This window comes from Brachycentrus maculatus, unplaced genomic scaffold (assembly GCF_059751285.1).
Source record: "Brachycentrus maculatus isolate JH-2025_06_01 unplaced genomic scaffold, ASM5975128v1 h1tg000220l, whole genome shotgun sequence".
Classification (NCBI taxonomy): Eukaryota; Metazoa; Arthropoda; class Insecta; order Trichoptera; family Brachycentridae; genus Brachycentrus; species Brachycentrus maculatus.
Window position 1 is genome coordinate 1,066,214 of NW_028280971.1, and position 19,724 is coordinate 1,085,937.

Genomic DNA, 19,724 nt, shown 5'->3' on the forward strand with positions numbered 1-19,724 from the left:
ACGTAGTGCCCTATGCACCATTGGGTGCGGATAAGAGTTTATAAGTTGTATTTTATTGTTAAAAAAACACATTTAAAAAATCATTAACTTATTTCTTGACTGTTTAAAACAATTAAACAATTTCTTCAAAATTCAGTTCATCCAAACCCATTAATTATGCAAGATTCCCTAACTACTCTTTCGTCTCATTCCTCCCTCATTGTAATCATGCTTTCCCCTTTCCACTGCCTTCGCGGGGTGGTTGCAAGAGGCGTCAGACAGGGATGGCCGTACTCTAATGAGCCTCCCGAAGCGCGCTAGAGAGGGACGAAGAGAGTTCTAATTTGCGCAGCATCCCGTGGGCATGCGCACTGACCTCAGGTCGATAATGACTCTTCTGTCTCACTCTCGTCTTAAGCCCGACACACCATCTCATTTCGTTTAATGTGTACTTATTTATGTACGCGTATAATTTGTTTTGACCTTCTGTTGTGTTGGTGAATTAGAAAATTAGAGAATAAAAATCAATAAATATACATATTAAAAAAAAAGTATTTAAATTTATTTAAATTTGTTTATAATACGCGTTTATAATAACGATTCAGTAAATCGAAAGGTTAGACTTTTAATTATACTTTTATATATTTTTCTACAATATTTTAATAATATTAGTATATAACCACTCACCGAGATTTTTACGTCTACCGGTTTTTATGTCACCTTTTTTTCTTTCTTTTATATAATAATAGTAGCATTTAGTAATAACCACGGGTGCATCAATAGATTTATTATAAAAAAATGTGCTAGTTTTTTAAATAGTATTGTATCAAAAATAATTTGTGCCTAATTTAAAAAATGTCCGCCTCCGTATGTATGGTAACGGTCAGCACGTTCGGCTACCGTTCTGGAGGTCCCGGGTTCGATTCCCAAGGGGGGTAAAATAAATATAAGTGATTTTTTCACTGTCATATTTATTAAATATTACCCTGGACTGGTACCTGAAACGGAGGGCTGATCACCTTTCCTTCATGTGTAAACGATCAAGATAACACTGCGTTTATATGAAGCAGTGCCCTATGCACCATTGGGTGTGGATAAGGGTTTTATTATTATTAATTTTAAAAATATATAAATTTTACTTAAAAACAATAGTCCAATTTGTAATTATATAATAAGTATTATAAATTATATTTATATTTTCCAATAATTAAATAAATAAATAAAGTGTTTTATAGATGGGGTTTATTAATTAATTCCTGATTTTATTTGTTTTATTGTATTTTTAATTTTTACTGATTAAATTAACTATTTTTACAAGTCTTTTCACAAATTTTTAAAGAATTTATTTATTTTAATTAATCAATTAGATAGTATAAAGATTTTTTATCGATAATGAAATGAAAAATATGTATTTTTTTCCATTTCTCCCTATTCTCATACCTCATTAATACATAAGGCGCTGCAAAATGTTTATGTGGTGAATTGAATATAAATTTAACTTTCTGTACTTAACTAAATGTAAAACTTAATATTTGTTTAATCTTAAAAGAAATGATAAATTATCGCATTTCTAAAATAAGGTTTTGATTAGCATCCGAGTATTATGATATCCTGTTCGGAATTGTATAGGGTTGTTTATTTACAACATTTTGAGTGTGTCCAAATACTTGTTCACAAAATCTGGATTATCTCCAATTACAGGAGTTATTTTCATATTATTTTTTGACATCTCACCAAAGATGAAGAGGAATATGGAAGTCTGGGCATAACGGGGCTGACGACCGTCATAGGCTGGTTGATCACTTTACACACGCTCTATATATATATACCAATTTAGAAACCTTGTTCTTGAATCACTAGAACTTCACTAGAGACATCTATTGGTGAGATGTAAAGAAGCTTTTTACTAAGCAGAAACTCTTATATTAGTATGTGAGGTCCGAATCCTGGATTATAATCACACACATGAGAAACGCGAGAAAATCTTTGATGAGATGTGAAAAAAAATAAGGGCTGTCTATATTGTATTTATATATATATATATATATATATATATATATATATATATATATATATATATATATATATATATATATATATATATATATATATATATATATATATATATATATATATATATATATATATATATATATATATATATATATATATATATATATATATATATATATATATATATATATATATATATATATATATATATATGTATTTATATATATGTATATATATATGTATATATATATATATATATATATATATATATATATATATATATATATATATATATATATATATATATATATATATATATATATATATATATATATATATATATATATATATATATATATATATATATATATATATATATATATATATATATATATATATATATATATATATATATATATATATATATATATATATATATATATATATATATATATATATATATATATATATATATATATATATATATATATATATATATATATATATATATATATATATATATATATATATATATATATATATATATATATATATATATATATATATATATATATATATATATATATATATATATATATATATATATATATATATATATATATATATATATATATATATATATATATATATATATATATATATATATATATATATATATATATATATATATATATATATATATATATATATATATATATATATATATATATATATATATATATATATATATATATATATATATATATATATATATATATATATATATATATATATATATATATATATATATATATATATATATATATATATATATATATATATATATATATATATATATATATATATATATATATATATATATATATATATATATATATATATATATATATTGTATTTACATTATTGCAATTTAAAGTAATGCTAACAATGCATCAATATAATATTGTACCTAATCTACATGCTTGAATTCAAAGTTAAGGTAAAATAATGATGGTAAATTTATAATTACATACTTATAAATACTTTCGCGAATGTAAATTCACGAAGCCTCTTAACTCAAGTAAAATACGACGACACAAAATACATTAATTCTTTTTTTAAGGGTGGCGGTCACCCTCGCATAAAAAGTGGCATCGGGCGGAGTGAGATGGGCGGCGGGGTATGTTTTCCCCTATTTTGTTTTATTTTAATATAAGGGGTTGGTGACGCCAGGATCAGGACGTGTATCCTTAAGAAAATGCAGCTTGTAGAATTTATAATATGCAAAGTAATATTTTGACTTATATTGTTTACATAATACCTTACCATGACCTTTTTTAGATATATTTATGTCCTTATGGTTTACTTTTTCGCATTTGTCTTAAATAATGAGTAAAATAAAAAATATATTATTTATTGATTCGGCATTAACTTTGTGTAATGACATGTTGATTATTTAAAAATAAAATAAACACTCATAGGAGTTAATGTATTAATTTTAAATCAAACACAGATTTTTTGAGTCTACTAAGTTGTATTTTATTAACAAAAACACATAAAAAATTATATTGTGACAATTGTTTCGCCTTGTTAGGGCATTATCAAACGAATGTCAATAATGCCCTAACAAGGCGAAACAATTGTAACAATATAATTTTTCATGTGTTTTTGTTAATAAAATACAACTTAGTAGACTCAAAAAATCTGTGTTTGATTTAAAATTAATACATGAATTAAAATGGAGTTCTACAAATTAAACGCCAAATCAATAAATAAGCTCATAGAAGTGTTTATAGAAACAGTCGTGTGTAATGAAATTAAATTGAATAAATGGTTTAATACAAGTGTTTCATAAAAAAATGAATACGTACCATATTAAAAGTTAAAACCCAAAAAATTATTAATATATTATTAGATTAAAACCAAAATTTTTAGCTTTTCCACTTTATTTTTATTTGACCAGCCTGGTCAAATATGCTGGTCAAATAAAAATAAAGTGGAAAAGCTAAAAATATTGGTTTTAATCTAATAATATATTAAAAATGCAATTCCATCACAAAGTGTCAGTGGATAATATAAATCTACCAAAAAATTATGTTAGTTTATCCACAATTAAATGCATAGGTATAATAAAAAAAATCATTGAAATAATACAAAGAAAAACATTAAACATTGAAGTGCAAGAGCTAAGTCTCTTTTTTGGAAAGTAACAGCAAAATTGTATTTAGTTCCCCATGCCAAAAAAACGTTTGTGGAGATGACCATTAAAGTTATGCAAATCGTATTTTAGTTAATATCTTATAATCTCCTGGGTAAAACAGATTCCACGTAGAAGATTCAATTCAATTTTACTTTAATTTAAAGGACTTATGAACACAGTCCCTTTTATACTATTCGAAACGTGAATTAATGAAAGGCAACGTATTTTTCTAGAACCACCCCAAGATTTTAAATCCTTAGGACCGCACCATCTCAGAGCATTAACTATCGGATACTCTGAAATGGAAAAACACAGAAAAACAAACAAGTGTTTGTAAGAAAAACTAACAGAATGGCTACGTTAAGGGAAAAAATCCGCAAGCAAGAGGCACTTACGAAAAATGTTGAAATATATTATATTATTTTTTTGACATCTCAACAAAGATGAAGAAGAATATGGAAGTCTGAGCATTTACAGGTCTTACGTAAGACGTAAATGCCCAGACTTCCATATTCTCTATCTTTGTTGAGGTGTCAAAAAAATATGAAAAATAACTCCTATAATTGGAAATAATCAATATATCGCTCACTCCTTTCAACAACGTCATATTTCAAAAATCGTCAATTTTCAGTGGTGCATGTTTTTGGAATGGCCAGAAAATGTACTATATCCCAGCAAAAACAGCATATTTTTAACTTAAAATATTTACCCGCTACAGGGCAGAAAGTGTTGTTTTTGCATTTTAAAGAAAAGGTATTGTTTAATTATTTTTTTATAAATACTTAATATTTTTCAAATGGAGAAAAAATCTTCAGGTTTTACCTAAAAAGATCTATTGCACAGTAAAAAGTTCAATAAGTGGCTTCATATTTATTTTAAACTTGATATTGATTTTTTCTTAAACTTTAAAAACGATCTCCTAAAAAATCAGGTTTTTAGATATTTGAAAGGAGTGAGCGATATGTGAACAAGTTTTTGGACACACTCAAATGTTAAAATATATTATCTCAACGCGATATAAAACTGCTTGAATGTATTTTTTTTTGGTTCGGTGTCCTTATTTTATTTGCGTGTGATTTGAAGAGTATCTAGTTTTCTCAAGGGTTGGGGGTGTGCTGTACGTTGGATGGTAGTTTGACTTATATGACGAAGGGTGGAAATGTTCGTTAGACCAAATTATTGCACAGGGGTAAATTCCTCTCGCAGGACGAGACCTTCACGGCGGCCATTGCACACACTCAAGGATACGCTGGGGGAAATAATGATACATTATCTTTTTGTTTATGTCCGAGAATGTTTAAGGGGATGTTTATATAAGCATTATCTATATCTATATAATATATATATTTTTACAACAACAGTTAAGTAGATTTTTTTGGGTTGGTTGGTTGTTTTTCTTAAAAACAAAAAAAAGTTACATTATACTCTACATTTACACACATCTATCGACACACAAACACAAATAAAAAAATAACAACTATGTGCTTAGGTAATTTTTTCCATATGAAATTTACTTGTTGACCAGCAAACGGGTTTCGTCATTACTGGCATCATCAGACTGGTCTGTCTGTTGATATCGGTAATGACTGGTCAAATAAATTTAATGTGGAAAAATTACAAAGTTATTATTTTATTCCAGTGAATATTATATTCGCTTTCAGACTCAGTCGATTGTCAGCGTTTTAATTTTTTATTCAATCATTATCATTTTTATATAATAATCCACATCTGTATAAGCGCCTTTGAAGTAGTATTTTACGAAAACAGCGCTATATAAATAATAGTCATCATTATCAACATTTTGAGTGTGTCCAAATACTTGTTCACAAATTTGGATTATCTCAAATTATAGGACTTATTTTTCACATTATTTTTGACATCTCAACATAGATGAAGATGAATATGTAAGCCTATAAATCGTAAGGTCGTATATCTCGTAAATGCTCAGACTTACATGTTCTTCTTCATCTTTGTTGAGATGTCAAAAAAGATAATCATCATTATTATATTGATCCCACGTAATTCAAGTAATAGTAATAAAATAATAATTAAGTAATCACGTAATTAAAGAGTTAAAAGTTAATAGTATCTTCTTTTGTATGTGTTTTCCCACGTTTATGTGGAAGGACAGAGTATCCGGCGTGAAAATGGCGCCTTCGATTGGCCGCCACGTCGGATGCCTTTGTTCTAATTATCACAATCAAGCCCCGGGATTGGTGGGCGTATCCCCTCCCGGGCCGGGCGTGGCCAATGGGAAGGCGGGATGGGTTTTAATTACCGGGTAAATTAGACGTTGGCGCTCTTGGTGGCTGTTAGCCGAATGGCCCGAGATTGGGCCGGCCGTAGCACTCCCTAGGGGAGTGTTACGGGAAGGCGTGACCGAGGCGTTTAATGAACTTCTCTGAACAACTCTGAACATTTCTAATTAAACTTTAAGTTCGCAAAGGAGGAGGGCTCTATCCGCCCATCTCTGCACTCCCAGAAGGTTCTAGATAATTAATTTTTCTTAGTGCGCACTCGACTCAATTTGAGAGATAATGGAATTCCGTCTGAGTTATAACATTAATTTAAGAGGAAAGTCGAGAAACGGGAAAAATTCAAACATCGACCATTTTTTTATTCTCAGAGAAATTACTCGTACTTTACAACATTTAGAGTATGGTATGTCCAAATGTGTCTAAAAATTCAAACACCCAACAAGTTTTGTATTCTCAGAGAAAATATTCGCACATCACAAAATTTTGAGTGTGTCCAAATACTTGTTCACAAATCTGGATTATCTCCAATTAGGGGTTATTTGAAAATGATGCAGAATGCTTTGAAACACGTGTTGCAATGGATTTTAAGAAACAGTGGTATTCAAATCAGCCATTAATAACACTACAATAAAAGACAAAGACAGTGAATCTTGCATTGATCATATAATGGTTAATTAAAAAAAAACTTTATGAAAATTGGATTCATCAAATCTAATTATTATTGTTGCATACTTGTAATTTCAAAAAATATTTAATTATAATGTAGATGAACGTTTTGTTAAGTGAAACTTTCAAAAAATAAACCATTTGTTAAAAAAATAATAACAAGAATCCCAAATAAAACTTAATTTAAAAATCGATAGGTATTAATTTTCACAAAGTAACTGCCAAATCAACTAATGAAAACATTTTAATGACTTGGAAAATGAGGTAATAAAAATAAACGAATGCAACGATGTGTCAAAATTTTAAAACAATTGGTGAAAAAAATTGGGAGATATAAGATTTCGAACTAATAAACATGTATATTTTTATTTTTATGGATAGATGAATGCATTCTTATATAGACGTTGAAGAGAGACGTTAATTTACATTAAAAATTTAGTAATATAGACAAGATGAATTCTTTGAATAAGTGCAGTAAGTAATTAATCTCCAGATACACAGATTATATGTATGTATCAACAATATAAAATTTGAAAGAATAATATTTGGTTGCCTTTTTTTCGGTAAAGTGACCAACATTAAACACTTCTCGTATCTCATATCGCTCACTCCTTTCAAGAACGACATAAATCAAAAATCGTCAATTTTCAGTTCTGCGTATTTTCGGAATGCCCAGAAAATGTACTATATCCCAGCAAAAGGGGCATATTTTTAACGTTATATTTACCCGCTACAGGGTAGAAAGTGTTGTTTTTGCGTTTTGATGAAAAGGTATTGTTTTATTATTTTTATAAATATACTAAATATTTTTCAAATGGAGAAAAAACCTTCAGGTTTTACCTAAAAAGATCTGTTTCATAGTAAAAAGTTCAATTAGTGGCTTGATGTTTATTTTTATTACAATGTATTATATTTTTAAACTTTAAAATCGTTCTCCTGAAAAATCAAGTTTTTTGATTTATGACGTTCTTGAAAGGAGTGAGCGATATCAAAAACCTACGTTTTCACTCAGAAAGTATTGACTGTTAACAAAAACATTTAATTAATTAAAACTCCTTATACTATCCCAAAAAAAACTGGTCACTTACTAGTAGTGACTAGTTGATATTCCACGTTTTCCCAAAAACAAGGTAGGTATGTTTTTCGGAAAACCGAGGACTCCCATCTTAATTTTAGATAAGATAAAAAATGCGCATTAACTTTCAAATGTGCTTAAAGTGTGCTTTCGTCGAAATCGTTGATTCAAGAGAATTTCTTAATAAGATATTTCGTCTGAGTCGGTCTAATGAAATTGAAACGAAACAGTACGAATAGATTTGAAGCTTTGTGAATTCGTTTTTTTTTAATCTTTGAGCTTTTAGCTGAATCTCCGCACTAAGGAGTTATTCGATTTCACAGTATAACTCTCAAATAAGTTAATTATGGTAAATAGATTAATATTATTAGCAAATAGTTGAATATTTAATTTAAATACATAATTGAAAATACCAACTAGCAAAGTTGTGATTCAAAATGATATCTTTGATTAAAGATTAATATATTCATAAGTGATGTTGGGTACATACATGGGTTTTTTTTCTATTTTTTTAATGGATTTTATACTATTATAAAGTATATTTTTAAAAAATATATTCTAATCCGAATCCCTCAGACGAATGACGAATGTGAATTAACTAAGGATAATTGAAAAGGTTTAGTGTTTTAATAAAGTATGGATATGTGGGGCAAATGGATAACGAGAACGACTATGGAAATATATTTGGCAAATACATATGAATAGAAAAACAGAACGAGGACTGCCAAAAAAGACTGCACGATCAGATCAATCAGAATCTAAAATCTGGTGGTGTCAAAAGTCTACGTAATCGAAGGGTATGTATGACTGTGTAGATGTATGGAGGTGAAGTAAGCTAGGAGTGTATGTCAGGACAGAAGAGTGTGGCGTTCCATCGATGCGATTTTCTATGTATGCCCTATTTAAAAAATATTTTTTAGGTGTTTCATGTTTAACAGTCACTTTTTAAATACATTTTAATAAATATAATTATTTAAATCCAAGATTCATAGTTAACAAGCAGCACTGGTGCTATAGTCCATCATCTGTAAAAAGGTACTTTTCGGGCTGGTCAACCATTTCTAATGCGGCCCTGCCACAAGCGTAGGTACACATATGAAGGCTTTGAATCATTATAAGTATACCAAAGGATTTGAATTGAAAATTTATTACTAAAATATACGAATCTATACCTATTTCTGTAATATAAACAATCCTTACCACGATAGAGAAGTATTTGCTCTACAACATACTGCGAAAGATATTTCGCTTTTCCAAACCATTTAATATTAATGCGCATTTCTGAACGACTGTGTATAGAGCCTATTCGGGGTAAAACTCACCCCTACCCCTACCCTCTATCACACCACCCCTTCTCCTCCCGTTTCCTTTGTTAGCCCCCTCCCATGGTCGTTTGAAGCTGCGGAATAATTCTTAAGATTCGGAAAAGTATTTTTTTATCGGGTATACTTATTCATATTTCAAGGTACACACCCGCGAATTTGACACGTAAATCAAAAGTAAGAAAATAAAAGCAGCATTGTGGTGTCGTATTATGAAATTGCAAATATTTTATGTTACAATTAGAACGTTTTCTAAATCAGACCCTTTAAAAAACATTAATTATACCATACACCCGGAAAACCCTTATTTTTTGGTGAATTTCATAATATAGGCATTCAAAACTTTTAAAACTAGAACTGAATTGAAAAAAAAATATTATGAAAAATAACCTAGGGTTTGGATCATGCAAACTTGTTAGTAAAAGCGGTTGCATACTCATATCGCTCACTCCTTTCAACAACGTCATATATCAAAAAACTAGATTTTTCAGGAGATGGCTTTTTAAGCTTAAAAACATAATAAAATGTATTAAAAATAAATACTTATTGAACTTTTTACAGTGCAACAGATCTTTTTAGGTAAAACTTGAATGTTTTTTATCCATTTGAAAATTATTTAGTATATTTAAATAAAATAATTAATCAATACATTTTCTTCAAAATACATAAACAACACTTTCTGCCCTGTAGCGGATAAATATTAAGTTGAAAATATGACGCTTTTGCTGAGATATACTACATTTTCTGGGCATTCCAAAAACATGCACAACTGAAAATAGACGATTTCTGATATATGACGCTGTTGAAAGGAGTGAGCGATATCTGTATAATTATTTAGAATTTCTCTGTTTTGTCATGAAAAATCACACGGTCAATTCGGATGTCGCCATTTTTGGCCATTTTTACAGCTCCCCGGTAAATAAATTGATTAAGGACTCGATCGCTGCGTGAAATAAAAAACAATAAATTGTCCTTGTAGCGAGACGTGGAAATTACACCCGGCCAATGTACCCGGAAAGGGCGATTGAAATCCTTAGTCCCGACATTAATTTTATTACAGTAATTCCGTCCCTTCTTGGGCCCACCACCCTTTCGCCTGGGGAGAGGGTGGGGGAGGTTTTCTCCAGATAAAAAAAAAAACAAAGGAGAAAACTCGACTTCGCAATTTGCCTCCGGACGGGAAGATAAGAGGACGGTACACAGACTTACATTATTAGAAGAGCAGCATCTAATCTTGTGACTTTGGTCAATATACATACTTTGAATTTTATGTTTTTTTCAACTCCGACGCTACTCTTTGCGGGGCTGTTTTTTTCGCTTAAAAAGAGACTCAATCTTGTGTCACATTGAATTGAGTACTGTATTGATGCGTAATTATTTTTACCAAAGTGGGATGCTTGCAAATCGATGCTTGGACGATCGTCTATAGAGGTATCTCCGAAGATGCAAAGTATTTGGTTTTAATTTAAATGAATTATATCTGAAATCATCCGCCTCCGTAGTGTAATGGTCAGCACGCTCGGCTATCGTTCTGGAGGTCCCGGGTTCGATTCCCAGGGGGGGTCAATAAATATAAACATGTGTTTTTTTTCACTGTAATATTTATTCAATAGTACCCTGGACTGGTACCTGAAGCAAAGGGCTGTTCACCTTCCCTTCATATGTAAACGATCAAGATAACTCTACGTTTATATAACGCAGTGCCCTATGTACCATTGGGGTACGGATAAGGGTTTTATTATTATATTTATAATTGTATCTGAAAATCGTTGCTGTAACCTTAAATCTTAGATTATAAAGTCCTCAGATATAATAAGGAATAACGTACTAAATATGAACTTTTTTTAAATATATATAAATTTCTAAAAGAAAGGAAAAGGATATTGCTTAAAGTTAAGTAAGTGGTTCAAATTGATAAAATCAAATATAAATTTTAATAAAATTTAAAGGATGGGATATTGGGAAAGATTAATCTTCATTTATGATGGAGACTAGTTACGATTATGGATTATTTTCATCGATTGAGAAGGCTTCCAGGCAGCATGGCCTACCATTACAAAGGTTGGATATTTAGAAAGGTATTTTGAGATAGTTTTGTCACGTGGAATGAATGATTGAGAAACGAACGGTAAAAAAAACGGAATAATTTTCGGATGTATATGTAGGTATATTTTTTAAATTTATTGGCAAAGCACCCAATTTTGGGTGATACCTGATGTAGGTATATGTGCAAAACATCATTGAAAGTATGGCCATTTATTTGTCTTACAAAAAAAAATCGTATGGAAGTTGAGAATTTTCGATAAGGTCCCTATATTTATTTATTTATTCTGATTGTATTTAGAAATATTATTATTTAATCCATTTAGAACATATTATTATACACAACATCCTTATGTACAATAAGGCTACCAAGAGATAGTATGTCCGGGACATGCGACACGATACCACGAGCAAGGAGGAGACAAGGAGGGTTCTAGAAGCAAAAGCTATTTTAGAAATTAAACTTGTCAGCTAGCCTTCTTGATGCTGGCTCGGGGTATTGTTACGAGGCTTCTGCGTTTATTATAATTTATTATTTATTAGTTTAAAAAGTTTATAGAATTTAATTTCCCATTATATTTTCACTCGTTAAGCGATATTGCGCTGTCATTATTTTTTTGTCGGTGAAATAGGAAAAACTATAAAAATAAAAATAAAAAGGTTAATTGAGATATAAACTGGTTACTGAAAAAAATGTGAGCATTGAAACATTTCTCAAGTGATTTCATCTCTTACATATATAAATCATTTTCCTTTATTTCTTATAAATATAAAGTACGTAATTACGTACAACAGCAACCATTAAATTCTTCTGGTAATTAAAAATTACTTGGAGACACTTGTAGGTACTCGTATTTACGTTCATTACAAATTACAAAATTAAATTGTATATCGCTTGTGTTTTATTTTAAAGAGAGATATTAAGCACTGATGATCCTCGAGATCAAAATATGCGTTATAGAATTGAATTTAAGAGATTAAATTCTTGTATATTTAAATTGAGTTGTTCTTATTGTCCAGCCTTTCAACATTGGAAAAATATCAGGCTAATTCTATACCAGAATAAAAGAACATCTAAGGTGCCTTTTTAATTATTTTTTTTATTTGCCAATCACATTATATCTGAAGACCATAGTTTTATTTAATCAACGGGCATATAAATTTTACACGTAAATGAAACAAGTCTTCATTTAGATAATCTTAAAAAATCAGAAATAAAAAGCAATCAATAAAGATCTTCCTATAATTAAAAATAAAAAATAAATTATTTGAACTTCATGTCTGCTTTTGATAATATTCTTTTTGCGATTCCTTAATTTATCTTTAATAATAATTATAATAATTTGAAAAAAAATAAGAATTCTTTTTGTAAAACATAAATTAGAAACTATAGGAATTTCAATTTAATATACAATTCACTTGATGAAAAGGTTATTTCAGGTGTTTAAAGTAGTATTACACATTGTGAACAATGAATGATAAGGAGAGTGAGTTTACAATGCTTACACAAAGTTGACAATGCTTTTAACATCCAAAAAATTCTGTAGTATTTATCATTTAACGCCACTACGTTTCGAAGGTAGAAAAAATTATACATATAGGCAATATTTAATTTTATTATTTTTGAATTTCTCTCACACATCTCCGCGAGCTCAGTTGGCGACATAATGCTATTCGGCAGAGAGAACTCATTAATGTTTTAGCGACATTTTGTTCTGGAAGCGTCTCTTGGGTCTTTCTTCTTCTTCCTTCTCGCCCACACCCCGTAACTCCCTCTCACTTCATCTTCGTGTTGTTTCTCCATTCTTGCACCTTTTCTTATTACGTGATTCTTCATTTCTCCGTCTCGGTATGCAAAGCCACTTACATTTTTAATTTTCTTATTTTGTAAGAGAGTTCTTTTACTGGAAATACCACGCACATATACACAATTTGAATGTCCATATTTGTTTGGGAATAACGTAACGAAAGTAACTTTTTAAGGTAATAATATTTTGAAACAGATACTTCTACTTATGCAATGAGTTTCGTGACCATATTTAAACATTTTTTTTATACCAGCTTTGTTGAGTTAAGTCTGAATTTGATTAAAACGTTCACATACATACTGGTATATACTTATATAAATTATTTTACTTTTCTTTAAACCCTTATAAATCCCCAATGGTGCATAGGGCACTGCGACATATAAACGTAGTGTTATCTTGATCGTTAACACGCGTTGGAAAGGTGATCAGCCCTCCGCTTCAGGTACCAGTCCAGCGTAATATTAAATAAATATTAGAGTGAAAAATAATTATTAAGAATAATGCTGAACATGTTTTTGCATTGTTGGGGTTTTGATTATAGCATGCTGTTTAATTTTAATACTAAACTTATGTTGAATTTACTTAAAAGTAATTATTAAGAATAATGCTTAACATGTTTTTGCAATCTTGGGGTTTTGATTATTGAATGCTGTTTAATTTTAATTGCTAAACTTATGTTAAATTTACTTAAAAGTAATTATTAAGAATGATTTTGAACATGTTTTTGCATTCTTGGGGTTTGATTAAAGCATGCTATTTAATTTTTAATTGCTATGTTATTCTTGGGATTTGCTTTTATGTTTGGGTAACTTGCTGATTTTTTATTCTTCAAATTACTAAGTTACAGACTCGATAAAGCCTGAGGTCATTGCAGGTTGTACCGGGGGCCAAAAATAGGCAATTCGTAAAATTCCCTCGCAATAATTTATGTCACCTTTTTTCTGAGAAATCATCATCACACAATAGTTTCTGATGTCACTCATCACTCGCGTTAAGGACACCTCATGAATATCAAACACGACAAGGACTGGGGACACTTTATGAAGACAGCTAAGATGACCGTTATAAGTAATCTGTTAAATCATAAGCACGCAGTGTCTTCAAAATTGTACAACATAATGCTGAAAGATAATACTTTAATTACAGAAAAGTATCGCTTTGATGCCTTAAAAAAATATATTTGCAAAAAATAAATCTGATAAAAATAAGGTTACAGAGATATTATATTTTTCAATCAAAGTCGAAATTGCGTTTTTTTTTCTTCATGACCTATTTTAGCCCTCTTTTAAATTTTGCAATCATAAAACCTTATTTTTCCATTAAAATTTCCCAGTGACTTTTTTATTTTAGAATTAGTAAATATTACCTCTCAAAGTACGTAACCATTTTTTACGGTCAATCCCCCTAAGTAAGAAATCATAAAGCTTATATTCACTCATGAATCTGGAATTATCGTATTCTCATTTGCGTTTAAAATGGTCAGTAAGATTTATGATGAAAATTAAATCGTGAAAAATTATACCGTATGATTAACCAACGTACCTACTACAGTATATAACCAATACTACCTAAATATATTTTATAGATTTTATATTTTTTTGGACAATGTTGATCTGTTATCTGTTACCATACTTTATAATTATTAATTGATGGTAAAATGTCAAGTCAATTAAGTACAGACATTTATTTTATTTAATAAAAAAAGGCAAAATCATTTGTTTCTGGAATATTTGAATGAACCTTCATATCTGTGTTTTTTTTAATCTACATTGTGAATTTCAATACTGTTGATTCTTTCAATTTCTTTTCCTGGCTCCATCCCAACTTATCGTCTTTGTAGACTGTTGCGGTCAATTCTCTTCATCCTCGGGTTGTTGGTCCTATCTTTGGCGACGACACCTAGGCCATGCCTTCGAATCATGTTTTCTTTCTGCAGCATTCAAGAGTTCCTTGGTCTTCCTCTAGATGTTATTCAAGAAAGGTCCACGACGATCTAGAAATAATTGTTAAAAGGTAAAAATTAGTTTTATTTGCATTACTTTGAGCAACGAATTTTACAATATCACCAGGTCAGCATTAAAATCGTATAAAAAATTATTTTGCGATATTAAGAATTGAAGGCTAGGATTGAGGTATCAGGTTGTGGTCCCGTGGTTAGTGTCGCTGAGTCTTAAATCAGAGTTTCTCGGTTCGAACCTACTCTACCACAATTTGATACCTATTTCTAATAATGAACCTCTTAGTCTCACAAAAATAGTATGAAATTGAAATATTTGTGTAAATAATAAAAACACAAATATTTATCATTAAAAAAAATTAATTGATATTATAAACATCACATATTGTTGCAAAAAAGAAAGGTTTCGTTATTAAATCTGTAAAATTTTGGATAACTATCTGAAAAAATCAATTCTCAATATTAAAGACATAGGTACCTGTATTTATCACAACTGTAAAATTCAGATTCACACCGTTGACAGGAATGACGATATGCTGAAAGATTATGACATTGTACTGTGTTTAATTAAAAGTTAGGTAAGGTTAGTAAATATACTAAAATAAGATTGTAATATATCTAGAGTATAAGTAAATACATTAAGTCACCTTTAATCTACAATCTTCCCTTCTTACATTTGAAAATAATATACAGTGGCAAATGGATGAATAAAACATGAGTTTACTTAAAACAATAAAAGCGCTACGTTTATCTTATCCCTTTATTCAAATGACAGCCGTTTTGTCGTTTGATTCAAAACAATAAAAAATAAACGGAATGACCCGGGCACGACAAGCAGATGCATATCTTAATTCGTTTAACAAAAAATTAACGCTACCGTAGGCAGCCATGTTGAAAGCATATGTCGGTAAAGTAGGCGGATGCACTTACCGACGCGGAGGGAAATTAAAATGCCGACTAAACACGGGGAATTACACGGTATTTAACTTCGGTTAATTTATAACAAGGGATTGTTCTCCGGCAGAATTAATTGTCTGCTCCATTTAACTAAAACATTTTTAGGCGGGCAACTGCGGACGTGATTGTTGAGAACTCTGTCATTGAAGTCATTGTTCCGTTTTGTTGGCCCACGAATAAAATAATGACTTGAAACTAATCAAGTAAGGAAACATAATTGTTGCATGCTACTTGCGTCCATATACGCGTATAATGACGAATGAAATTAATATTATAATGTAGATTATGACTGTTTGAAAATATGTAAAAAATAACATTTTTTTGTAAACGGAGCAATAAGAATGAGTTTAATTAAAATCAGCCTCCGTAGTGTAATGTTCAGCACGCTCGGCTACCGTACTGGAGGTCCTGGGTTCGATTTGGGAATCGAATAACACGTAATACGTACAGCACGTAATCGAATTTTGGGGGGGTCAAATATATATAACTGATTTTTCCACTCTTATATTTATTCAATATTACCTTGGACTGGTACCGGAAGCGGAGGGCTGATCACCTTTCCTTCATGTGTTAACGATCAAGAAAACACTGCGTTTATATGATGCAGTGCCCTATGCACCATTGGGGTGCGGATAAGGGTTTAAATGAATGAATAATTAAAATACAACTTTATTTTGAAAAATCACAATAAATATTTTTTATAACTTAATTATAATGTCTACGGTTTATTTTGTTTTAAAATTACTATTTATAATTTATTATAACTTGAAAAAGAAGCCGTTAGCTTCGAAACCGGTATTTTATATTTTAGTTTTCAGACCCGACGATGAAAGTTAAGCTTCCGAAACTATAAATATATATAAATGTATAAAAACAAGTGCATAAATATATAAATACATAAATATATAAAAGATTGTTCAAAATCTTAAATCTTCTAATGTTCCACACCAATTGCTCTGAAATTTAAAAATTTATTTATATTTTATACCTCAGAGATTTTAATTAAAAATCACCTCAAGGGCACTTTATTTACTGAAATTTTTACATTTGATTTTTTTTAATTTATACGTAAACAGAAACACCACTAATTTGCTAAGTTATCTGCAAATTCCAAACATACTCCTATAAAATAAACGAAATGTAATTTTTTAAATCCTGCAATGTCATTTAATCATTTATGTTTATTTCGTCAACTGCCATGGTATCTTTATGGTCAGTACAGAATAAAAATAGGCATTACCCATAATAAATACATTAAGACATTGAAGACATAACCTGCATGTCCAATTTCGGACGCCATCGTTCAATTAGTATGCTGGCAGAGTGTTATGGAAAGTCAAAATAAATTATTAAAGGCTTTTTTCAATTCATTTAATAACGTACGGATGGTTAATAAACACGTTATTTGAAATTAAAAACACAGCACGTAAACTGCCCGTGAGTTTATAAATAAAATGGTTGTCAGTGACTAAATGCATGTAAATGATAATATATCAACTAAGCATGACCAAGAATGTACGATTTTTTTTTAAATAACGACGCAGTTTGCCTTTTTCATATACCAATGACAAAAAAATAATGATATTATATTAAACCATATCCGCTCCCTAGGTGGAGCATATGGAGTCCACAAACTGTCTCCAGACTTTTCTGTCGGCTGCCGGTTCCCTTGCATCCTCCCAAGTCAGATCCGCGTCCCGAAGCTCTGACGAGAACTGCCGACGAATTGTCAGCAGTGGTCGTCCTGGGCGGCGCGAACCGATGCCTTGTAAAAGAGGCAAGCTTGATTAAGGCTCTCAGGAGGCATGCGGAGTACATGGCCAAGCCAACTGAATCGCCTTTTCTTGACGACAGTTGTGACCAAGATTTACTGCGTCCTACGCCTTATGTCTTCATTTCTCACAAAGTCAAACCACCTAATATTCTCGGCAGACACCTATAAATTAAATACATAGTTACCAAATTAAATTGTTTTCTTGATTGTTTTTTGGTGATACTTTGTGGCAAAACTTAAAAACTTTTTTTCATCACATGAAATGAAATTGAAACTACGTATTTAACAACATGTAATTATACTTTTTCCAACCGGTTTCATCATCAGGTATGTATATTAAAAATTTAGATTGAACGATTCCTGAAGATAACAAGGTGTTTGTCGTAATAGGTTGAAAAATACCAAAAATAAAATTGGTTAAAAACAAAAATTGTCAACATTCATCATTCTACCCATAATTGACAACCACACTACGCAATGTTTTGTAACTCCTATGATATATTGATTAATCTGATGAAATAGTACATACGAGTTCACAAAAGCCATATATGTAGCAATGAGATAGCTTTTATTAAGCAAAGATCCTTTTATTTGTAAGCAAGATATGAACCCCGGATTATTTTTAACAAATATACTGGGAAAAGTCTATAAACACGATTTATGATTTTTAATTTTAAATGTAGATTATAATTTAACCAGTAATTTTTATTCGCAGGTAGCTGTTATGAACTCATATGTACTGCGTCATGAGATTGGTCGAGATAGCTAGGAGTTTCGAAAATTTGAGAAGGGTGGTTGTCAATCCTATACCTTGAATTCCATATTCTTCTTCATCTATGTTGAGATGTAAAAAATGTAAAATTTACTCATAAATGGAGAAAACCCAGATTTGAGAACAAGTATTTGGACACACTCAAAATGCTGAGAATTAATGTACTAGACCAGTGTTCCGCAAACTTTGTCTGTTCAAGATATGTACACCAGAGAAGATAAAAACAAAGTTCGTTTGATATTGATTTATTATCCAAATATAATGCGAAAATGTCATAACAAAGTTTATTTAATATCTTCACAAAACTAGACTTTTTTCCGCGGCACACCAACCAATTACCACGGCACACCAGTGTGCCGCGGCACACACTTTGCGGAACAATGTAGTAGACTATAGAGCTCTAAAAAATATGTAAATGCATTCGTTTATACTTCTGCAAACAAATTTATGTTGTCATTACTTTATTGTAGAAATTAGAAATCTGGTAAATGACTCCCGATAAACGGTAGTTCGGTTAAACGAGGTTCTTATAATCGAGATTATAATAACAACTGGTTATTTGTGAAAACTTTCAGGGTAGTATTATTGCTACCAAAAAATGTATTCCTCGGATCATGTTTTATTTTAATAGTTATTTTCTTAAGTTTTTTCCGCTTTATAGAGGGGTAATAACAAGGGTGTTCGTAAATTTTAGTCATAAATTTATGACACTTTGCTACTTGTTAAGTATTGTTGCGACCTTATCGCTTACTTTAGTAGGTCGTAAAGTCATAGATAGATCATAATATTGACTTTTTAAATTTTTATGTCCATTTTATTATTTTATTGGCAACCAATGACTCGATAACCCAAAAAGAGATCTTAGAATGTGGTAATATAAAAATGAACAGATAAATTATG